This window comes from Zea mays, chromosome 8 (genome assembly GCF_902167145.1).
Source record: "Zea mays cultivar B73 chromosome 8, Zm-B73-REFERENCE-NAM-5.0, whole genome shotgun sequence".
NCBI classification, from domain to species: Eukaryota; Viridiplantae; Streptophyta; class Magnoliopsida; order Poales; family Poaceae; genus Zea; species Zea mays.
Window position 1 is genome coordinate 92,340,307 of NC_050103.1, and position 25,177 is coordinate 92,365,483.

General features: G+C 43.9%; 1 non-coding gene and 1 pseudogene across 3 annotated transcripts; one reads left to right on the top strand and one right to left on the bottom strand.

Moving 5' to 3' along the window:
• The first annotated feature begins 6,652 nt into the window (after window positions 1-6,652).
• On the top strand, window positions 6,653-12,453 carry LOC100501018 (uncharacterized; annotated as a pseudogene). Of its 2 annotated transcripts, NR_169054.1 has the most exons (11): window positions 6,653-7,141; window positions 7,397-7,445; window positions 7,528-7,626; window positions 8,340-8,403; window positions 9,531-9,579; window positions 10,219-10,315; window positions 10,466-10,545; window positions 10,685-10,778; window positions 11,142-11,187; window positions 11,386-11,556; window positions 12,046-12,453. The product of NR_169054.1 is annotated as an uncharacterized protein, transcript variant 1 (transcript). The 2 variants fall into 2 exon arrangements; NR_169055.1 differs by lacking the exons at window positions 10,466-10,545; window positions 11,142-11,187; window positions 11,386-11,556 and having other exon boundaries at window positions 6,655-7,141; window positions 7,349-7,445; window positions 7,528-10,360; window positions 10,680-10,778; window positions 12,046-12,418.
• Window positions 12,454-16,454: 4,001 nt separating this feature from the next.
• TRNAK-CUU (transfer RNA lysine (anticodon CUU)) lies at window positions 16,455-16,527 on the bottom strand. The gene has a single exon. It is a non-coding gene; the product is annotated as a tRNA-Lys (tRNA).
• Window positions 16,528-25,177: the final 8,650 nt, after the last annotated feature.

Below are 25,177 nucleotides of genomic sequence, written 5' to 3' on the forward strand. Positions count from 1 at the left end.
CACCCTCAATCCATTTGATCACACCCTCAGGATCTCCACGGAAAAAATTTCGCTCAGCCGAGAATGCGCCAACACTAGTAAAAGCATTTTTAGCTTATCAGAGCATTGCATAGCAATAGTGTAGCATTCTTCCTTCGCTTTACGAAGCTCTTCAACATTCTTTTGTACCCTGGACCGTTCAGTGTCGGATATCTCACGCTTTGATTGCTCAACGTTAAAGTTTTCGGTAACTTCATCAAGTTTCTTCTCTGGCCTCATCACTTCAGATTTATGCAATTATACTTGGGCGGATAAAGAGTACTCTAGATCGGCTATGCGTTTCGCGTCAACCTCTTTTTCCTTTTCAAGCTTGAAACCTTTTGATTTGCTTCAGAGAATTTAGCCAAATTAGATTCATTCGTCTTTACCCTTTCGGCTAAAGAAAGAAGAATCTTGTCTTTTCAAGGGCCTCGTTTGGAAGCGTTATAACTTCTGAGCGTAGATTTTCGAAGGCTATTTTAGTGCTCTCATCCTCATATTCTTTTTGTGCCTTCAAAGCTTTGCTTAAAATAAGACCCTAATAGCGACACAATAAAAAAGTAAATAATTTACTCAAAATGATTATCAAGAGCTCGAAGGAAAGAGTAAGCACAAACCTTCAAACTATTGTATGCCAAGCAGTCTGCTAGATGGTCCTTCGGCATTAAGGATATCCCGAGCTCAAGCTTCGGGTAACCCATGTTATCCATCATTTCTCTACAGATGTCAATTTCCTTGTTATGAGGAAGGCAGTATAGGAAATCATCTTCTTCATCGCCTTCGTACACTAGGGATCCCCCAGGATACTTCAGAACTTTAGCATAATGATGAGCTTCAGTAATTTGCTTCTTTGTTAGTTGTTTTCCCGAAGCATGGTGAATGATGAATTCAAAATCCCCGGGCGATACTTTCTTTGATAGATTTTCATTCACCTGCTCTGTTGGCCTACTTTCCGAAGGTCCAGCATCGACACTGTCAAGAACAGTACTTTCACCAGCATTTTTCAATTCTTCGGATTTATCTTTGGAAATCTTTGTAGAAGAAGGCGTTACCACTTTCGAAGGTCTCAAAACAGCTTCAAGCATGTTAGCCATTCTCTTTCCTCTCTTAGGCGTTCCGGCTAGAGCGGATGTAATTTGTGGTTTCACTGGCGCCTTCGACAACTCTTGAACCTTTGGCTGATCTGGCAGTTCCAAATGAATAGGTTCCGGGGCTTTCCCTGCAGTTACCGGAAGGATTCCTTCAGCCTTTTTGGCAGTCTCTGTTTCTGAGGTCCCTGTGTCAGGTAGTTGTGCAGCCCTCTCCAAGAAGTACGACTTTGGTTGGTGGGTTAAAACCTTCACCCTCTTTTGCTTTGGTGCAACAGAAGAAGCCCCCGGCGCACTCTTCCTTTTTAACCCCCTTTTTCGGGCAGGGAAGCGGTAATCAGGATAAACAAATCCGATACCATCAAAGACCCTATTCAATCTTCGTTTCCCTCGAGCATCGAAGGCAGTATACATAGCTTCGTCCTCAGCCTTCGTATAGCCCCCTAGCAATTCATCACTTGTTGCTTCAAGGGCATCTAACCAATCATCATCTGGCTCACCAAATTGATTTCTGAATCAATAAGTGTATTTCAGGTGAACCAGACTGCTCTTTTCGGCTTCTGAATCAGCTTCAGCACCCTTCGACATTTTCCATTCGGTAGCCAAGGGCCATACCTTGAAGGCTATGTGTTCCTGCACTAAGTCTCTAGAACTAATGTAGCTGCATACAACATTGAATGCCGTCAGACAACCTTGTGATTTCGACGTATTCACAATAGCAGGCCTTCTCAGTCCGAAGCTGGATCGAATAGGCCACTGGATTACATCTTTTATATAAATTCTTTCACTCAGGTCATTCTTCACATAAAACCACTGCTTCATCCATGAACCTGGCCATTTTTTTACAAAAGGTTGGCATAGGATGCCTTGCATCAGACCGGTATACGAAGGTGTAACACCCGAAGTTATTATGATACTGCTCCTTCCCGGTGGCCTTCGTCTGGTAGGACAACTCGTGAATATTACAAAAAACAATTAGCATCTGATTCCAATCACTGGCTCCTTATTGCCCAAATGAAAATTTCAACCTTGATTAATGCAACAGGGGTGAGCTGATGAAGGAAAATTTCAAACTTCTTCAAAACTTCGACTAGAAACTTGTGTAAGGGGAACCGTAGCCTAGCCTTCATGAAGCTTCGAAAAACCACTACTTAATCTTTTTCAGCAAGTGGAACAGTATTTTCACCGCCGATTCTCACTATAGACACATCATGAAAGTATTTGCCTTTCATAGCCTCAACATGTCCTTTCTTCATGGTTGATTTCCCAAATATCACATGATTCGGCCTCCACGACCGATCTTCGGCATCATCGTTATCACTTTCAATATCAAAATCTTCACTGTCACTAGAATCTTCAGACAGTCCAGCTAAAATCTCATCAGTATTATTTAACCATTTGTCCTTTCCATAGCTTCATAAAACCCAGCTAGTGCGGGGTCCTCACTTATCTTATCTTTGGTCATCTCAGCGTTGGTTGAAGCAAAGAGACGAAGCTCGAACACAATCGCAGGCACAATGTCAACAAGCTAAACAACAAAGCCAACACAAGCTTGGTAGGACGAAAAATATTTTCATCGCAACCCTCATATATATATGCAAACCACCACTGCACGGTGGGCCCCACGATACAGAAGGTTTTGCTATTCTAGCGATGGGAAGGTGTTTTTTTCGGACCTTCGACTAAAGGCCTTCGTTTGTTTCACAGTCTGAATTTGTTACAAAGAAACAAACTAATACTGCGAGAGGCTACTGTTGGGGGCCTTCGTCTTCCGAATGTCCTCAAAAACACAGGTAACCATTTGTTATCATATGTTTCCAAGTGTTACAAGAGCTTCGTTACTGGAAAAGCTTCGGCATAGATCAATGGAAGCGAGACGAAGCGAGCTTCGTTACGATGACCCAGGAAGGCGACATAAGGAGGTGTTGTTCAAACTGCCAAGTGCAAATGATAATATTATCCTTGGGATAATTGTAAACTTTGTGTGTAATTTATGAGGCCACGAATGTAATATCGTACGAAGCTGTACGATTGCCTATAAATAGATGAACAGTACCCCGTGTTGTTCGCGCCGGATTGGAATTGCATTCACGCTCTCGCCTTCGAGCAAGCCAAAGGTACAAATGTAATGTACATCATGTATCTCTTTGTCAATGCATAAGATGGATCTTGATGTTGTTTAACATTTGATATGAAATGAATAATCAATATAATGTTACATCTGCGAATATATTTTTATATTGATGAATGATACAAGCTTGTTCTTCATGACCTTGATCCAAGATCCATCATGTCTGAAAGGAGATAATGCTTCGAATGACGAATGTCTTTAACGTTTGATAATTATGTTGCCTTGTTTTGTGATTGAGTGATAAAAAAACAAGTGACCAACAGTATCCATGATGTCCATGCATGTCACTGCAAGTTGATTCTAGGATCTAAAATGGATCCAAACTTAATACAAATTAGGCCTCCAACTTGACTTAAATACCCTTCTTGGCCTCCTAAGGAGGCGAACAAGGCAGACTACGTACAATGGCTACTTTGGTGTGTTTTCATCTCCTTAGAACTTACTCTAACTTAAAACAGTGTCCTAAAGGTCATTACGAGGACTACAATGATGACGATTTTGATAGAAACTGTAGTAACTTGTTATAAATGTTTAGAGGTCTTATCGACATAAGGGCATGTATAACTCCATTTAATGTGGGGTCTCTAGAGGGTTAGATGAAAAATATAAGAGACAGGCTCTTCGTGAAGGCCTTATCATTATAAGGGTATGTACAACTTTGTTTAATATGAGGTCTCTAGGAAGTTAGATGAAAAAAAAGACGAGCTCTTCGCGAAGAACTCTCTACACGAACCTCCCTGCATATTATCTCTTGACTATATTTATAGTCTAGGAGCTCAAAACTATATCATAGAGTTTAAGGGGTGTTTGTTTGGGATTATAATCTGTCTAGATTATATAATCCAACAACTTTTGAACCCTATGAGGGTCTCTTGTATTTGGACAACCGAACCAACGTTCTAATCAGGTTATACTAGATCCATTTGAAAGCATACATCAAATGGTCACGGGCCTCAAAATTACATTAAAAAATCCCTGATGAGCGGACCGCGCAAGCACTAGAGACGAATAAGCAAGTTAGCTTAGCTTGCTGGTGGATCGTGTGAAAACAAAGCATCCGTGTGAAGAAAATGGAAGCATCAGCTAAAGGCCGACGCGGCTGGCGATTCTTGGTCTTGCATTGGTTAGGCAAGAGTCGCATCGCAACCGATCGAGAGCAGTGATACGGTGTGCTGCCAGGATACAAAGTCAGATATTTTTTGCCCTTGTTCGCATGCACAGCTGGTATGATTGGTTGCCTGAGCGATGAGCGCATGTCTCAACTAAGCCTGGCCGGCCGCAAACGTGGGTTTTCAGCTTCTCCACGCATGCAACAAAAACAGCTTGATTTAGCCTTCACTGCACCCGCACATGCAAGTGTGATCAAACACATACAGGCATCCAAACACAAATTGGAGGTCAGTCAACGCACGGACAGAGAAGCAGGCCGCGCAGAAGCACCCAACCAATCATGAGGAGCATGCATATATAAAAACCTTATCTCTTGTGGTAAAGCCTGCCGAATCGACGGTCACCAAGAACACATTCATGCATGCATCCATCATCTGAGAACTAAATAAATTTAATACAAATTTTATATCTGTGTTTTATTAACTAATTATTAAATAATTTTATATAGAAATTTTGTATAAATTTTATACAAATAAATTTTATATCTTGTGGTAAGTGTCCTTTCTTATAATTATTAACTAAATAAATTTTATATTTGTGTTTTATAAATACTTAAAAAACAATAATAAATATATCTCTATTTTATACATAGCCCTTCTCTTAGCTAAATTAACTTACACAAATATTTATAAAATCTTCTAAGACTTTTAAATGTTCAGCCTCAGAGGATAAAAAATGAATTAGGGACAAAATATTAAACTCTTTTCATGTAGTTTTTTTTCATTTTTAGTAATTAAACTAATAATTCTAAATTTTCTAAAAAGTTAGGGCACATATAAGAACCTATTCAAAATTATATAAATTTTGGATATTGTTATATCACAAAATAAATAGACAAAATGGTACCACTTAAATCAATGTCATGTCATCAAAATCACAAACTAAAACTTCATTTTGGGGGGGAGGTATTTGTCTGATTTTGTAAAGCTAAGGGGGTTAAACAACTTGTTTTGAAGGTGAGGGGGTGAAGTACATTATACTCTATAGTTTGGGGGTTATGTGTATACTTTTCCATAATTCACATGGCTTATGTGTTGGATGTACATATTAAGAAATCTAATTACTAAAAGCACTTTTTTATTTTTTATTACATATATTATATAGATTTAGTTTATAGAAACCTAATAAGATTGGTTTTACTTATTAGTTAGGTTCTGTCAAAGGTAAAATGTGTCCCCTAAAATCTCCAAGTTAACAGGCAATATTTGTAATTTAGCATTTATTCTATGGGCTAACTTTATCGCAGGGAGCAAGAGGGACTCTCATGCGAAGTTTTGTCGACATTTTCGTATCAAGGTTCATCAGTATCTTCACGCAAAGGCTTACCGAGACTTCCACGTGAAGCTTCATATATTGACATCTTTATATGAAGCTTTGTCGGCATCTTCACGTGAATCCTCATCAGAACTTTCATGTGAAGCTTCAACAACATCTCTACGTGAAGCTTCGTCAATGGAATCTCCACGTGAAGCTCGATTCAGTTGTTAAGTCTATGCTAAGCGAAGCTTCTCTAAGTAGAGACATGAATCTATGCTTGAAGTATAGAGTTAATTAAGAACTTATAGAGACATAGAAACACAAAAATTGTCCTTATGTATGTAGTTGTTGTAAGCTCTAGCTCAATGGAATTTTGGGATTTACATACGCATAAGTGAAGGTACTAGGGGCACTGTAAATACCCCTGACAATGTAATATTCACGAATGCGAGAAAAAAGTATTCAAAACAGTTATTTATTCCATCTTGTTCACATTTTATTACCATTGTTTTATTCAGTTATGTGTATTAGTTTGAGGACACAATATCTAGTGTCCACTATTCGTGTGAGATCGATGACCCCACCAAAACATCAACAATACAATGGATAGGCTCACAAACAATGCAACACCCAACACAAATGAAGGAAATTCATAACACAACAATGAAAACCAAGATTCTGCACAAGAAGGTCAAAACCAAGACGAAGCAGAAGAACAAATACTCGAAGAACTACAAGACTAATTACATATATCAGTACTGTTTCTAACTCAACCGATATTAAATGTTATCCAACTAATTTACTATATATTAAAGTCGGTTCAAAACGTCCTCTCTTGAGGTGTCCACGTCACTATCTAAATTGTGGGCCGTCGGATCGCGCATCGACGTCCATCGACGCATCCCATCCTCCTCTGTTCTACGACTCCCACGACGCTTCCAGAAAACACCAGGTGCTCCATCCACGCCAACCACACCCCACCACATTGCCCGGAGGTCCCCCCAATGTCGGACGGACGACGGGTTCACCCACACCCCCTGCTGGCGGATCCCCCCCCTCGCCTGCCTGCCCGCGCGCCAAGAACTCCATTCACCTCCCCCCACACTGCCAGGAGCTTCGCCCGGCCCCCGGGTGCCGGACGGCCACCAGGTTCACCCGTGCCTGCTGCCGGCGGATTCCCCCCTCCCCCGGTGGCTAGGAGCTCCATCTGTGTTGTCGTCGTGTGCTGCTGGGCGTCTCCCCCAATGGCGTTACAGCATGGGCATTAGAGAACTCTATGACGGATGGGGAGCTACTCTGGCGCGCGTCGTTCACCCCGGCGGTACCTATTCTGACGCGTATGGAAGGTTGCCTTCATGTTCCTCACGCAAGGGCAGGTGCCGCTCAGGGGGTGCCTCACTACTACATCTACGTCCACGCGCTATCGGCCAATTTCACCTTCGAATCAATCTTCTCCCAACGCCAAATACCTAGTAAGGCAAGGCCACATCTCTATCATATATGAAAGTTGGTTCTGTCTATCATACACTTTCGTTATGAAAATGTGTGTAGCTTTCAAAAAAGCCCTTCACGGGCCTGATAAATCAAGGATTGATTTTATGAGAGAAATAGGTGCCACAAATTTCTACCAGAATTTCTACATATTCATGAATGATTTTATTGTTGCTAATGAATATTGTAATAGATTGAGTATACTGCAATAGAGACAATGAAGGCAGATGGGTTTTTGCAGACTCAGACTCAAGTTTGATTGATTGCTATTTGCTACCAACAAAAAATAGGTACACACAGGTTCTGCGTTGCCTTGCATTCAAAGCATTTTTAATTTTAGTGTAAATAATTTGTTGTATTTAAACTTGATAGGTCTCGACAAGAAAGTTTTATTGTACTTCAGATTTGTATATATGATCAACATCTCTGTGTGCAGTATGCTTGAGAATAGCTTTAAGGCTGAGTAACAAGGTTTGAAGAAAGTTATTTCATTTTTTTTCTGAACATATATTGTTTGATTCGTAATTTAGTTTACATGGTATGACATCATTTATTTTTGGTTTAAACTTTAGAGTATATATGCTAATTGTATGCTCTAGATCAGTTTAAAAAGGATGCAGATGTCTAGTCGTAATAGGCCAATCTACAAACTTTCATAGCCTGAAGTTTATGAACAGTGAATACACATCGGTTCTAACTTCTGTGTTTGTAAAGATGCTAAAAGTATTCAGGCTCTATTAATGTCTTCTTAGGTAAAATAGATTTGATTTACATGTGCCAGTATTTTGGAAGCATAATAGACACTGAGCTTCAAACGTTTGGTCAGGTTCATCATTTTTAATGCACCAACACCAATGAGCCCCTTCTCAGCACAATGAAATTGTTTACATGTATGCATTTTTTTCTTGCTATTGTTATGAAAAAAGCATTATTTCTGAAATATTGACTTCCAATTTATGAAATATTGATTTCCAATTTCTGATAGTATCTTCAGGGCCAGTCTACAAACTTTCACAGCCTGAAGTTTATGAACAGTTAATACACATCGGTTCTAACTTCTGTGTTTGTAAGGATGCTAAAAGTACTCAGACTCTGTTAATGTCTTCTTAGATAAAATAGATTTGATTTATAAGTGCCAGTATTTTGGGAGCATAATAGACACTAAGCTTCAAACGTTTGGTCAGGTTCATCATTTTTAATGCAGCAACACCAATGAGCCCCTTCTCAGCACAATGACATTGTTTACATGTATGCATTTTTTTCTTGCTATTGTTATGAAGAAGCTTTATTTCTGAAATATTGATTTCCAATTTATGAAATATTGATTTTAATTTCTGATAGTACCTTTGGTGCATTTCTTAACTTCTTTATTCCAGCCTTGGGATACTGTATAATCTTACCAAATGAACATAGATAGGTCTATGTTTGGTTTATGTTCATTACTGTCATTTTTCTGTTGTGTGCTCTGACAAGGTGGACTTAACACACCCTAATCTACTATGACAAACAGAGCAGGGCCTGCTGTAGCCAATGAGTTGGATACAGTGGACACAATCACATCAATTTTGCGGTTCAATTACTTTGCAAAAGGTTGTATATGCAGCCTCTCTTTTGTAGTCAACTCTTTTATAATGGCTAAACCTAGAATTTCTTTTACGCAAACTCGACATGATCCAAATCAGTTGCTCCCAGTCAGGAGCTGATTTGAGTCTAGCGCCAAATCACCTCAAACTTTTATAGCCCAATTTGTCTCTCTGTGTTGGCATCATGAGCCATCCGTCCCATTCAGCTTGATAGCAGGTTATGACACAGCCAGGCAGAAACCTGGAAGGATTACCCAGGTCTAAATTGGACCATTGCATCAGCACACATCTCTTGCTCTCGCCCTATTTTAGATATATTGTTATTTTGTTCTCACACATTCGTGCTTTGCTCCTTGTTTTGCAGTTATGCATATATCTAATAAAAGTGGAAGGATACCATATGCCACTTTTTTCTAATATAAGATAACCCTTCATATTTCATTTTTCTCTTAATGTAGGACAACTAGATTTATATACTCTCCATAGTAGCTGCTCTTGACAGAAAAGAAAGCAACAGAAGTGCCATTCATACATGTCAAAAGATTAATTTGCAGCAATAAATTATAATTCCACAGGTCTGAATTGTGTGTACATACATACATGTAAAAAAATAATTTGCAAGGACAGGTAATAATTCCACATGTCCGACTTGGTGGGTTACACATCCTACTATCCCCTTGTTTGTTTTTTAAATAATCTGGTCGGATGACAATTCTACTATTTGCTTCTATATTTTCTCCAAATCTCCCCTTCTCTTGTTCTGTTACAGCTTGTTAATATCACTTGCTGCAGACAAAGTACGTCAAAAGGCAACGTCTAAGTAATATGTTGATACACAAAGGTAATCCTTCTCATAGCTTCTGCTCCAACATGTTTTGCGAATTTATTGCATTATTGGTGTATAAAAGGACTGAAGTTGTGTTTTGAATACTATATGACAACACCTTTTTGGGTTGAAATGTGTGGAATAATAGCACTGATCCTTAGAGACTTCATCCAACGAGGTAATTGGCACTTGCCAAAGCCTGTTCTCCATACGTGTAAGACTATTTGTCCGCTGCATGATTTGTGAAGACTAACATTTTATTGTACCACTTAGTTTATGTCTTGCATGTGCATTATGTTATGTTTATTTCTATATAAGTAGTGTTGATATCGCCACTTGGATTAGCTTCGTTGAGAGAACATTTTATAGGTAGTAGGTAACACTTACATCACCTTCCTTTGCTTACACGTTGACAGAACACTTTATAGGTAGCAGTTGCATTAGCATGTTTTCCTTACATGTAAGGCATCACCGATCCGCTGCATGATATGTGGTGATAATATGTTATTTAGCCTCTTGAATACTTAAACCCATTGCTTTGTGTGTTCCATGTGCTTTATAATCTATTTATTTAACTATTTACATATACTGAGAGATTACTAGGTCAACAATAGATTTATTCTATTTACAATAACCTTCTCTTGCATAACGCAGATAGAAGGTTACATGTGCGTTGTTACTATCTCACGCCAACTCAGACCTCTACTGGATAACGTTGCACACCATGCGACTAGACAGACACTAAATTTGGGTACCTCTACAAAGCACTTAATTTATTGTGCCTCTTTCGAAAAAGGTTCTTTTCTTTCGTAATTACCTAACCACTGCTATACTATACTAACATTTTGAATTCACATATACAAACTCGGCTTCATTACTACTGACGGAACATCCGAAGCAGAATTTTTTGTGTCATGGAGATACAAATTAAAAGTTAGTTTATTGTAATTTCCAAAAAAACAGCAGAGAGCACTTAACAAGGCAAGGGAGTATCAATTTAAATTATGCTACCAAAATTGTGTTGAAAACTTACTTTTACACAAATCCTTGAAATTAACAAAAAAAATTGTCTTCCTTGTTCACTCACTGAGAACTTGTGGTGATAACGGTCCCAGGCCAGTTGCGAGCAACATATGGGTTGTTCTCGTGAAGGAAGTTGAACACCTCGTCCAACAGCTGCAACAGAAAAGCTCAAGGTCAAATTTCAAAAAAAGGTAACATAACCCTTGTTAGAACAACAAATGCTTCTCGAGATCCTCTAGCAGACATGGCCTCCATTGTGTTTCTTAAGTTTACCTTTGCAGTTACCATTAACATATCAGCATTCTCTGTCACCAATAGTCTTTTCTATTCTCTTTGTGCTAACAAGTCATAAAAAACATGCATTAGTAGCATCTACCATGCATAATTATGCCCAACAAGAACTGCTCACACAGGACGACATATTTGGCTTTACAACCACACATGACTCTCTAGTGACATCGTTCGCTAGACTATCCACTTCTACCAATAGAAAATGTGGTAAACAATTCCTATTAATATTGATTGGATACAACCTAATCACATCTATTTGTCAGGCACAACACATGTTTGCATATTCCCGTGCTCTAAAAGAATACAGAGGTAAATTTGGTATAACAATACATTTAGCTTCTATATGTTCCTAAAGTTACATAGATGTCTCCTCTTAATACCACAATAACAGATATTGGATCCATTCTCCCCTGATACATGTTTTCTAAAGAAAAAAAGAGAAAACTACTGCACTTCTACCTTAAACTAGAAAAATGAATTGACAGTTCTTATTTTACTTAATCACAGGACGATGACCAATATAGAAGTTATCTTAACAATGACAGACTGTCATCACCACCTAAAAAGTATGTGGCACAAAGCACATATAGGATCAAGGCTAGCCAACTTCACAAACTTCAATCAGATTTTACTGACCCTGAAAACGATAACCATTAGATCGTTGTGAATTACATGAAGGTATGACACTATCTATGCTCCTTTGTTGTGCAAAGCTTATTAACAATATAGTTTGTATATTGGTCTTCACAATCCCTTCTTACCATTGCGCAACATAATAACTGACAAGCACTTTACGCGCAACTGATCCTCTCTTCTTGTTTGTATACAAAGAGTTGTTTTGCGCACCTATGAAGGGCATCATCACTTTTGGAGCAAGAATGCTTTTGTGTACACATAACCAAACTGTTAAAGCCTTTCCAGTTCTGTATATGTTCATGCGACCCTTACGAATGAACTCTAATTAACTCTTGATATAGGCTACTCAAATGCTACTTAATATTTATTATCATCTCAGTTTACATCTGTTGAAAGCGCTATAATCTGGTTAAGTTTGGCTTTGTACTTATGTACTTATCTGCTCCATAACTACTATTTTCATTGTACATATGATCACGATTCAATATCCAATTCAACATGTTCATAGAAATGTTTCACACTATTGTTCAGAACGTGGGCATGAGCGTGCGCAATACACTAGTGTTGGGACCATGCTTCGTCGCCGAAGGTCCTGCAAAAAGAAACAGCTTCGGCTGAAGCTGCTTGAACATGATGCCGAAGACACCGTTCACGAAGCTTCGGAGCTACAACATATCCGAAGACGAAGGGTCGAACCGACTTAAAGATAGAATGACCATTTAGCCCATAAGGGTCTGAGTCATTGTTGTAAACTTTTATGAGGGGCATAATTGTAATTCCTCATGAGTTGTGTCCTGTGCCTATAAATAGTGAACAGTATTCCTTTACTGTTCACGGATTCCTGTAATTGCCAACGCATCACTCGGGAATTATTGTTTGTCAAGGCAAAGGTATAAATGTACCTAAACATTGTGTTCAGATATTCAAAATTCATTTAACAAGATATGTGAATGATGTCGTTTATTTTCAATGTATTTAACTTTAACATTTCATGCTTTACTTTACTTTGTATTATTTTTATAAGTTCACTTACGAAGGTGAGAACCTTCGTAGCATTATGCCCGCAACCTTCGTCCGAGGTTCATTAAATCCTTGTGGAAATAATGCTCCGGCGAACGAAGGGCATTAATATTTAACATTTTATGTTGCCTTGTTCTTAATTCATAGAATTTGAGAACAAGTCCCCAACATTGGCGCCCACCATGGGGTGAACTCACTTCCACTTTTTTGAGCTGATGGCTTCGTTCAACATTCAAGCTGGAGCTGCTTCGGCTCCGAAGTTGGTACTCCCGATAACAGGCGGTTCATGCTCAGAGCCAGCCAACAAGAAGCAGAAGAAGGAGGCACAGAGAAGTGTACAGCATGTCGGGGTGCAAGGACCCTTCATCAAGTCAAGATGGTCTCACATTCTAATTACCTTCTCCCAAGAGGATCTTCAACTCAAGGATTACCCACACAACGATGCTATGGTTATCTCTTGTGTGATCAAAGGATTTCTGGTCCATAATGTTTTGGTTGATACAGGCAGCGCAACTGATATCATATTTGCTAAGGCCTTCAGACAGATGCAAGAGCCCGAAGACAAAAGTCATGATGCCACACATCCCCTTTGCGGCTTCGGAGGAAGGCAGATTGTAGCACTCGGCAAAATCACAATGCCAGTGACCTTCGGATTTATCAACAACACAAGGACTGAACAAGTTGTGTTTGATATTGTTGACATGGAATACCCTTACAATGCAATCATTGGTCGTGGTACTCTCAATGCCTTCGAAGCAATTCTTCATCCAGCTTATCTTTGCATGAAGATACCTTCGGACCAAGGGCCCATTGCTATTCATGGAAGTCAGGAAGCTGCCAGAAGGGCCGAAGGAAATTGGACAGACTCAAAAGCAATCCATAATATAGATGGAGCTGAAGCTTGTGAGCAATACAAGTTCAGAAGGGAAAAAGCTGCTTCGGCTGATCAGCCGAAGCCCATGCTCTTATGTGAGGACATAGCAGAGCAGAAGGTGCTATTGGGATCTCAATTGTCCGAAGAACATGAGAAAACCTTAATAAAGTTTTTGTTCAACAATAAAGATGTTTTTGCTTGGTCAGCTAATGATCTTTGCGGAGTTAACAGGGATGTTATTGAGCACTCGCTCAATGTTGATCCATCCTTCAGACCCAGAAAGCAGAGGCTTCGGAAGATGTCTGATGACAAGGCCGAAGGTGCTCGGAATGAAGTGAAAAGACTCCTCAGTGCCGGAGTTATTAGAGAGGTAAAATACCCAGAATGGTTGGCTAACACTGTTATGGTGAAGAAGGCCAATGGTAAATGGAGAATGTGTATCGATTTTACTGATCTCAATAAGGCCTGTCCGAAGGATGAGTTTCCATTGCCAAGGATAGATTCCTTAGTCGATGCAGCAGCTTCATCAGAGCTTATGAGTCTGCTGGATTGCTATTCAGGCTATCACCAAATCTGGATGAAGAAGGAGGATGAACCGAAAACCAGCTTCATAACCCCTAGTGGAACATATTGTTACCTTCGGATGCCTGAGGGGCTTAAGAATGCCGGAGGAAGCTTCAGCAGAATGACAGCGAAGGTTCTCCATTCTCAGATAGGAAGGAATGTGCTAACTTATGTTGATGATATCATTGTAAAAAGCACGAAGCAAGATAATCACATTGCTGATCTGCAGGAGACCTTCGCTAATTTTAGACAGGCTGGTTTAAAGCTGAATCCAGAAAAATGTGTCTTTGGAGTGAAGAAGGGGAAATTTCTTGGTTGCCTAGTTTCAACAAAGGGAATTGAGGCTAATCCAAGAAAAATCGAAGCTATACTTCGAATGGAACCACCAAGCACAAAGAAGGGGGCTCAAAGATTGACAGGAAGGCTGGCATCTCTCAACAGATTCATAACTAGATCAGCAGAGAGAAATTACCATTTTTCGATGTGCTGAAGTCAGCCGAAGTTTTTCAATGGGGACCAATCCAGCAGAGAGCCTTCGAAGAACTGAAGCAATATTTGATAGATCTAACAACACTAACTCCACCAACGCCAGGGGCTCCTTTGTTATTATATGTGGCAGCTTCGCACTCAACGGTAAGTGCAGCACTTGTCCAGGAGAAGCTTGAAGGCCAAGTCAAGAAGCAGGCCCCAATATATTTTGTAACCGAAGTTCTTAGTTTATCAAAGAAAAATTATACAGAATTGGAGAAAGTACTGTATGCTGTTTTGATGGCCTCCAGGAAGCTTCGGCATTATTTTCAAGCTTACAACATAATTGTTCCTTCTTCACAACCGTTGAAGGATATTATGAGAAATCGAGAAGCTACTGGAAGGATTGGAAAATGGGCTGCAGAGCTCAATGAATTTTGTATTGATTATGTCCATAGATCTTCGATTCAGTCCCAAGCGTTGACATACTTTATTGCTGACTGGACGCCAGGGGCTCAGGAGGAAGAAACGAATAAAGATGCTGAAGCATGGACAGTGTTTTGCGATGGGTCTTGGGGAACCTTCGGAGCAGGAGCAGCTGCTGTGTTGGTTTCACCTTCTAAAGTTAAAACTTGTTATGCGGCAAGACTTGATTTCAGTTGTACAAACAATATTGTTGAATACGAAGCTCTGCTCTTGGGTCTTCGGAAGTTAAAGGCAATGGGAATCAGAAGGGCCATTCTTAAAACTAATTCCCAAGTTATTTCTGGTCATATTGACAAGAGCTATAAAGCAAGAGATCCGAAGCTTGAAAAATATCTAGATACAGTCCGAAGGATTGAGGCTTCCATTGAAGGATTCTCTGTTAAAAATATTCCTCGTGGAGAAAATGAATATGCTGATCTATTGGCCAAGTCAGCAGCACAGGGGCTGCCTTTACCTTCGGAAGTATTTTTCGAAACAATAAAAGCACCTTCGGTCAAGCTTCTTGAAAGAGCGGTCCTCAATATATCCCCTGTCTATACTGAAGATTGGAGAACTGAAATCATCTCTTTCCTTCAGGGTAATTTTCTTTCAGACGACGAAGCTTATAACAGGAGGATAGAAGCAAGAGCTCGACCATATGTCATAATAGAAGGGGAGCTATACAAGCGTGGGGTCTGTTCCCCGTTGCTCAAGTGTTTATCCAGATCCGAAGGTATAGAATTGATGAAGGAAATACACGCAGGCCTGTGTGGATCTCACATTGGATCTAGGCCTTTGCTCGGGAAAGTTTTTCGTCAAGGATTTTATTGGCCAAAGGCAGCTTCGGATGCAGCGGATTTAGTCCAAAAGTGCGAACGTTGTCAGAAATGTGCAAGAGATCAAAAACAACCTTCGTCTTTAACTCAATTAATACAACCCACTTGGCCGTTGCAAAGGTGAGGCCTTGATTTACTAGGTCCATTACCACAAGCACAGGGAAACTTAAGATATGTTGTAGTGGCAGTGGAATATTTTTCTAAGTGGATTGAGGCAAAGCCTCTAGCCACAATGTTGGGGCGAAGGCAAAGACGCCACCCTTCGCTCGAGGCCTCCGCCGCAGTCGCTGGTCTGACAGAGACAAAGCAGGCAGGGACACCCTTCGCTCCATTCGGCACTTTGACGAAGGCCTGCGGCGACGTCTTCTCGCGGCGCGGCCTCGTTCAGTCCTAAGGCCCACGCGTGATCTGGCCCATTGTAACGGGCCCTGCGTGGCCGCCTCTGTGTTACGGGCCTAACTTGTAAAGGCATACTTGTAATTACAGCTTGTAACCCTGCTTTATGGGAATATTCTGGGGATAAACTAGGTGTCTGAGGGCACATGCGTCCTTAACACAAGGCGTTGGGCACTCAGATACCTATAAATACCCCCGCACAGTGCCCGTGAGAGGCTAGATCAACAGAGCTCTTGCTCCCGAGCATGTAACCCTGTTGTCATCACTATTCACCCTTTTTGGCCTCCTTGCTGCTGAGAGCAAGTTCCAACATTTGGCGCCCACCGTGGGGCTCGAACCCACGACCACAAGGTTAAGAGCCTTGTGCTCTACCAACTGAGCTAGACGGGCGACCGGGTTCACTCCTTTCCGCCTTCTATAAGGATCGGAGGCAATGACCCCGCAAGAAATAAAGCACGGGTCCCCGCGTACAGTTCCGTCAGCCGTCCACGACGTGGACGAGCCAACTTCAAAAGATCTCATTGACGGAGACCGGGTCTTCGCCCTACAGGCCCTAAACAAATACCAAGCCCAGACCAAAGCATGGCGCGACCACGCAGTCATCCCAAGGGAGTTCAGCGAGGGGGACCTCGTACTCGTCCGAACAGCTCGGACGGAGTCTAAGGGCAAGTTGGAGCCCAAGTGGGAGGGCCCCTTCATAGTCAAGACAAAAGCTTCCCCCAGCGCTTACAGGCTCACAACGCCAAACGGCGAGGACCTGGAGCACTCCTGGAACATCGACAACCTTCGCAAATTTTTTGTTTGACCCTTTTAGGGCTGACTTCGCCCTTGTAATTCGCCGCAATCAAACTTATACCGGCCCGCACTCTTTTCCTCCCGGGGGGTGAGGTTTTTAACGAGGCGGAGCCATGTAATATATGTGAGAAAAATCCCCCGCAAAAACATGTGTCGAAAAAAGACCGCGACAACGGTCTTCGGCATTCGACCAATTCGAAGTCACCGCGAGGCTAAGCGCTAGCCACCCTCGCGTGCGACAAATCCGCGCAGAAGTCGCCTAAGGGTGCAGCCAGACTAAGCACAACAAGTGCGAAAAAATCTGATGTCCATCGCGAAGACTATCCGCGCAGAAGTCGCCTAAGGGTGCAGCCGGACTAAGCACAACAAGTGCGAAAAAATCCGATGTCCATCGCGAAGACTATCCGCGCAGAAGTCGCCTAAGGGTGCAGCCGGACTAAGCACAACAAGTGCGAAAAAATCCGATGTCCATCGCGAAGACTATCCGCGCAGAAGTCGCCTAAGGGTGCAGCCGGACTAAGCACAACAAGTGCGAAAAAATCCGAAGTCCATCGCGAAGACTATCCACACAGAAGTCGCCTAAGGGTGCAGCCGGACTAGCACAACGAGTACGAAAAAGCCCGAAGTCTATCGCAAAGACTCCGCGCAGAAGTCGCCTAAGGGCGCAGCCGACCTAGTACAACAAAAGCAGAAACGACAGCATCAAACCATCCGCGCCAAGACCGACTATAATCACAACGGCACAGCATAACCAACCATACCAGACAAAGTACACAGCGCCCTCGCAGGCACAGGCACGCGAGGGCACACAACTCCATCTTACAAGCCCTTACACATATACACGCGAGGGCACCACGCTCTACATCGGCTCAACCTTAGGAATAATTCCCATCTCCCTATAATTAAATAACATTATCCTAAGCTCTTCACCCGCAAAAAGACTTCGCAGTTCCCCTTCCCCTGTACCCACGGCGGCCGGCAAAGACAACAGCTCCTACCGACCAGCCCTACTCACGCGAAGCCGAGCCCCTTCCTCCACACTAACCCTACGCTTTGCAACCGCCCTTCGTCGTCGGCGCCCGGTACTAGGACCTGGCACGTCTGGCGCGTCCGCGGCGCGTGGCGAAGCCTCCGCCGCAGCCACATCCAAGGCCGCAAAATAATCCAAGTCCTCCTCCGACGACTCCTCAGTCCACTCAACCGAGCTCCCAGAGTCAGTAAAATCAGAAAACTCAAATACAGACCCACCATATTCATTCCCACCTTCCGCGGTCGAAGCCGCCAAAAACTCAGTAGTAGCGGTTGCGTGCGCAGGCCCAAAATCTTGAACCTGCGCAGCAACCAAAATTCAGCACAACATCCAAAAATTCCCCAACCCTAAACACCCACTACGCCACCTGCGAAGGCCCTGCCGCCGCGGGAGCCTCCGCCGTTGGCTCCGCCGCTGCTTCCGCCACCACCGCCGCGAGATCTTCAGCGCTCGGCGCAGCAGCTGCGGGGGCATCAGGCGCGCCTTCGGCCACCTTCGGGGGCAGGTCTTCGCCGGCCGCAGCAGATGTGGGGGCGCCTGGCAAGCCTGGCGCACCTTCCGCAGTCTCCAGGGTTGGTTCCAGGGCGACTCCAGTCGCAGCCTCCGCAGGGGTCGGCTCCGGGTCAGGCAGTGCGCTGTTCAGTGCCCCGAAGTCGTCCACCCGCTCGCCACGCTCCGCCTAAGACAAAACACACAAAAAATCAGCAAACACACGCACAGACCACATCCAGCAAACGCCGAACAAACAACAACGTTACCTGAGCCCTCGCAGCCTCGGCCCGCTCCCTGACCACCTCACGACCGCACAGACCCCACATCCGGTCATAGAGGGCCCCGGCGGATTCCTTCACCACGGGGTCTTCGACCTCATAGATATCTCGCCCAAAATCTTCATCTGCCTGGTCGAAGGCCTCAAAGTGCCGGCACCCTTCGCGAGAGAGTGCGTTCATCGCCCCCTTGGGGGTGACCAGGGAGGTGAACGACATTAACCCCCCCAAGACAGTGGGGAGCTCCTGCAGCTCCTCCTGCACCCATTCCAGACAGCGAAGCCCGGGCTCGCGCTCCGGCACCTCGAAGTCACCAGTCCGCGCACCCAGCTCGCGATATGTAGCCATCAGCTGTGTGCGCGTCCGTTCGGCCTCCGCTCGCATCGCGGCCTCGGCCCCCTTCGCGCGGCTCTCCAGGGCAGTAAGCCGCTGCTGCAGCTGACCGGCGAGCTCCTTGGCAATATTGCCTTCCGCCCGCGCCAGCTTGGCCTCCGCCTGCGCAGCCTGCTCTTTGGTGATGGCTTCGTTGGCCTCCCTCCTCTCCCCCGCCAGCTGGCGCCGGAGGTCAGCCTTCTCCTTCTCCAGGGCGGCCACCTTGTCCGCCAGTTTACGGCACTTGCTGTCGGAGGCCGACTTCTCACGGACAGCGTCAGCATGTTGCGTCCGAAGTCTCTCGACTTCGGCAGACAAAGCTGACGTAAGGGCCCCCGACGCAGTACGGCTGGTGAAGTCAGCCACCTGCAGAGCACACGTAAGGCTGTTGCCTTAAAAAAAAGAGAGAGAAGGGGGGTGGAGAGGGCATAGCTTAGCGGACCTAACTCAGCGCCTCCGTCGCCTGACTCAGCGCCTCCGTCACTCCCTTCAGCCGGCGGGTCGCCACGCCTGCCTCGTCCCTGACCAGCGCGAGGGCCGACACCTCGCCTCCAACGCCAAGGGTCTCACCCCTTGCCTTCGGCGCTAGCGCAGCTGTCGCGATCGCCGCGCCAGGCGCAACTAGAGCAAGCTGGCCCTCGTCCGACCCTGCAACGCGTCAACAAATTAAATATATATATATATATACATAGACTTACCCCCAAGATAATCATCCACATTAATCTCGGTGCCGAAGTCGGCAACGCGTTTGCCCGGCGGCGGCAACGTTCGAGCCGCCTTCGCAGCCTCCGCCACTCCGCTGGCCGGCGGCACCACCTTCGTCAGTTTGGAGCCTCCGGCGCCTTGCTAGGTGCAGAGGCGCCCGTGATAGTCGCCTAGAGGGGGGGGGGGTGAATAGGGCGAAACTGAAATTTACAAATATAAACACAACTACAAGCCGGGTTAGCGTTAGAAATATAAATGAGTCCGAGAGAGAGGGCGCAAAACAAATCCCAAGCGAATAAGCAAGAGAGACACGGAGATTTGTTTTACCGAGGTTCGGTTCTTGCAAACCTACTCCCCGTTGAGGAGGCCACAAAGGCCGGGTCTCTTTCAACCCTTCCCTCTCTCAAATGGTCCCTCGGACCGAGTGAGCTTCTCTTCTCTAATCAAAGCCGGGAACAAAACTTCCCCGCAAGGGCCACCACACAATTGGTGCCTCTTGCCTTGATTACAATGGAGTTATAGTCTTAAGAACAAGTGAGAAAGAAAAGAAGCAATCCAAGCGCAAGAGCTCAAATGAACACGGCAAATCACTCTCTCTAGTCACTAGGGTTTTGTGTGGAATTTGGAGAGGATTTGATCTCTTTGAATGTGTCTAGAATTGAATGCCTAGAGCTCTTGTAGTAGTTGAGAAGTGGAAAACTTGGATGCAATGAATGGTGGGGTGGTTGGGGTATTTATAGCCCCAACCACCAAACTTGACCGTTGGCTGGAGGCGTCTGCTCGATGGCGCACCGGACAGTCCGGTGCACACCGGACAGTCCGGTGCCCCTGCCACGTCATCACTGCCGTTGGATTCTAGCCGTTGGAGCTTCTGACTTGTGGGCCCGCCTGGGTGTCCGGTGCACACCGGACATGTACTGTTTGATGTCCGGTGCACCGGTATGGGCAAGTCTGACGTCTGCGCGCGCTGCGCGCGCATTAAATGCACCGCAGAGAGCCGTTGGCGCCGAAGAGAGCCGTTGCTCCGCTGGCACACCGGACAGTCCGGTGCACACCGGACAGTCCGGTGAATTTTAGCGGAGCGGCTGCCACGCGAAACCGAGGCTGGCGAGTTCCGGAGGCCGCGCTTCCTTGGAGCACCGGACATGTCCGGTGCACACCGGACAGTCCGGTGAATTATAGCGCGCCGGCTTCCGAGAAATTCCGAGGGTGAAGAGTTTGAGTCTGAGTCCCCTGGTGCACCGGACAGGTACTGTTCACTGTCCGGTGGCACACCGGACAGTCCGGTGCGCCAGACCAGGGGTGCCCTCGGTTGCCCCTTTGCTCCTTTATTGAATCCAAAACTTGGTCTTTTTATTGGCTGAGTGTGAACCTTTTTCACCTGTATAATCTTTACACTTGGGCAAACTAGTTAGTCCAAAGATTTGTGTTGGGCAATTCAACCACCAAAATTATTTAGGAACTAGGTGAAAGCCTAATTCCCTTTCAATCTCCCCCTTTTTGGTGATTGATGCCAACACAAACCAAAGCAAATAGAGAAGTGCATAATTGAACTAGTTTGCATAATGTAAGTGAAAAGGTTACTTGGAATTAAGCCAATAAAACTACTTACAAGATATGCATGGAATGTTTCTTTCTTATATAACATTTTGGACCACGTTTGCACCACATGTTTTGTTTTTGCAAACTCTTTTTGTAAATCCATTTCAAAGATCTTTTGCAAATAGTCAAAGGTAAATGAATAAGAGTTTGCAAAGCATTTTCAAGATTTGAAATTGTCTCCCCCTATTTCAAATGCTTTTCCTTTGACTAAACAAAACTCCCCCTAAAAGAGATCCACCTCTTAGTGTTCAAGAGGGTTTTGATATACCATTTTTGAAATACTACTTTCTCCCCCTTTTGAACACAATAGGATACCAAATGATAAAGACTTTTTGAAAGCACTAAGTTTTGAATTTGGTGGTGGTGGTGCGGTCCTTTTGCTTTGGGCTCATTTCTCCCCCTTTTTGGCATGAATCGCCAAAAACGGAATCATTAGAGCCCTAAAAGTAATTTCTTCCCCTTTGGTCAAAAGTAAATGAGTTAAGATTATACCAAAGACGAAATCCGGTCCTTTTGCTTTTGAGCTTTTACTCTCTCCTCCAAGGATGAAGTCCTTTTCTTTGATGCTCATTTCTCCCCAAGGAATAGAGAGTTGCTCGGAGTGATGGCGAAGCATGAGTTACGGAGTGGAAGCCTTTGTCTTCGCCGAAGACTCCAATTCCCTTTCAATATACCTATGACTTGGTTTGAAATAGACTTGAAAACACATTAGTCATAGCATATAAAGGAGATATGATCAAAGGTATTCAAATGAGCTATGTGTGCAAGCTTAGCAAAAGAAATTTCTAGAATCAAGAATATTGAGCTCATGCCTAAGTCTGGTAAAAGATTGTTCATCAAGTGGCTTGGTAAAGATATCGGCTAATTGATCTTTAGTATTAATGTAAGAAATCTCGATATCCCCCTTTTGTTGGTGATCCCTAAGAAAATGATACCGAATGGCTATGTGCTTAGTGCGGCTATGCTCGACGGGATTGTCGGCCATTTTAATTGCACTCTCATTATCACATAGCAAAGGGACTTTGGTTAATTTGTAACCGTAGTCCCGCAGGGTTTGCCTCATCCAAAGCAATTGCGCGCAACAATGTCCTGCGGCAATGTACTCGGCTTCGGCGGTGGAAAGAGCGACCGAATTTTGCTTCTTTGAAGCCCAAGACACCAAGGATCTTCCCAAGAACTGGCAAGTCCCTGATGTGCTCTTCCTATTAATTTTGCACCCCGCCTAATCGGCATCCGAATAACCAAGTAAATCAAATGTGGATCCCCGAGGGTACCAAAGCCCAAACTTAGGGGTATAAGCCAAATATCTCAAGATTCGTTTTACGGCCGTAAGGTGGGATTCCTTAGGGTCGAGTTGGAATCTTGCACACATGCAAACGGAAAGCATAATGTCCGGTCGAGATGCACATAAATAAAGCAATGAACCAATCATCGACCGGTATACCTTTTGATCCACGGACTTACCTCCCGTGTCGAGGTCGAGATGCCCATTAGTTCCCATGGGTGTCTTGATGGGTTTGGCATCCTTCATCCCAAACTTAGCAAGAATGTCTTGAGTGTACTTCGTTTGGCTAATGAAGGTGCCCTCTTGGAGTTGCTTGACTTGGAATCCTAGAAAATACTTCAACTCCCCCATCATCGACATCTCGAATTTCTGTGTCATGATCCTACTAAACTCTTCACATGTAGACTCGTTAGTAGACCCAAATATAATATCATCAACATAAATTTGGCACACAAACAAGTCATTTTCAAGAGTTTTAGTAAAGAGTGTAGGATCGGCCTTGCCGACTTTGAAGCCATTAGCAATAAGGAAATCTCTAAGGCATTCATACCATGCTCTTGGGGCTTGCTTGAGCCCATAAAGCGCCTTAGAGAGCCTATAGACATGATTAGGATACTCACTGTCTTCAAAGCCGGGAGGTTGCTCAACATAGACCTCTTCCTTGATCGGTCCATTGAGGAAGGCACTTTTCACGTCCATTTGATAGAGCTTAAAGCCATGGTAAGTAGCATAGGCCAATAATATACGAATTGACTCAAGCCTAGCTACGGGTGCATAGGTTTCACCGAAATCCAAACCTTCGACTTGTGAATACCCTTTGGCTACGAGTCGAGCTTTGTTCCTTGTCACCACACCATGCTCATCTTGCTTGTTGCGGAAGACCCATTTGGTTCCTACAACATTTTGGTTAGGACGTGGAACTAAATGCCAGACCTCATTCCTCGTGAAATTGTTGAGCTCCTCTTGCATCGCCACCACCCAATCCGAATCTTGGAGAGCTTCCTCTACCCTATGTGGCTCAATAGAGGAAACAAAAGAGTAATGTTCACAAAAATGAGCAACCCGAGATCGAGTAGTTACCCCCTTATGAATGTCGCCGAGGATGGTGTCGACGGGGTGATCTCGTTGGATTGCTTGGTGGACTCTTGGGTGTGGCGGTCTTGGTTCTTCCTCATCCTCCTTTTCTTGATCATTTGTATCTCCCCCTTGATCATTGCTATCATCTTGAGGTGGCTCGTCTTCTTGATTTTGCTCTTCATCATTTTGAGCCTCATCCTCATTTTGAGTTGGTGGAGATGCTTGCATGGAGGAGGATGGTTGATCTTGTGTACTTGGAGGCTCTTCGGATTCCTTAGGACACACATCCCCGATGGACATGTTCCTTAGCGCGATGCATGGAGCCTGTTCTTCACCTATCTCATCAAGATCAACTTGCTCTACTTGAGAGCCGTTAGTTTCATCAAACACAACGTCACAAGAGACTTCAACTAGTCCAGTGGACTTGTTAAAGACCCTATATGCCCTTGTGTTTGAGTCATAACCAAGTAAAAAGCCTTCTACAGTTTTAGGAGCAAATTTAGATTTTCTACCTCTTTTAATAAGAATGAAGCATTTGCTACCAAAAACTCTAAAATATGAAATGTTGGGCTTTTTACCGGTTAGGAGTTCATATGATGTCTTCTTGAGGATTCGGTGAAGATATAACCGGTTGATGGCGTAGCAGGCGGTGTTGACCGCTTCGGCCCAAAACCGGTCCGGTGTCTTGTACTCATCAAGCATGGTTCTTGCCATGTCCAATAGAGTTCGATTCTTCCTCTCCACTACACCATTTTGTTGTGGCGTGTAGGGAGAGGAGAACTCATGCTTGATGCCCTCCTCCTCAAGGAAGCCTTCAATTTGAGAGTTCTTGAACTCCGTCCCGTTGTCGCTTCTTATTTTCTTGATCCTTAAGCCGAACTCATTTTGAGCTCGTCTCAAGAATCCCTTTAAGGTCTCTTGGGTTTGAGATTTTTCCTGTAAAAAGAATACCCAAGTGAAGCGAGAATAATCATCCACAATAACAAGACAATACTTACTCCCGCCGATGCTTATGTAAGCAATCGGGCCGAATAGATCCATGTGGAGTAGCTCAAGCGGCCTGTCGGTCGTCATGATGTTCTTGTGTGGGTGATGGACTCCAACTTGCTTCCCTGCCTGGCATGCGCTACAAATCCTGTCTTTCTCAAAATGAACATTTGTTAATCCTAAAATGTGCTCTCCCTTTAGAAGCTTATGAAGATTCTTCATCCCAACATGGGCTAGTCGACGATGCCAGAGCCAACCCATGTTAGTCTTAGCAATTAAGCAAGTGTCGAGTTCAGCTCTATCAAAATCTACCAAGTATAGCTGACCCTCTAACACTCCCTTAAATGCTATTGAATCATTACTTCTTCTAAAGACAGTGACACCAACATCAGTGAATAGACAGTTGTAGCCCATTTGACA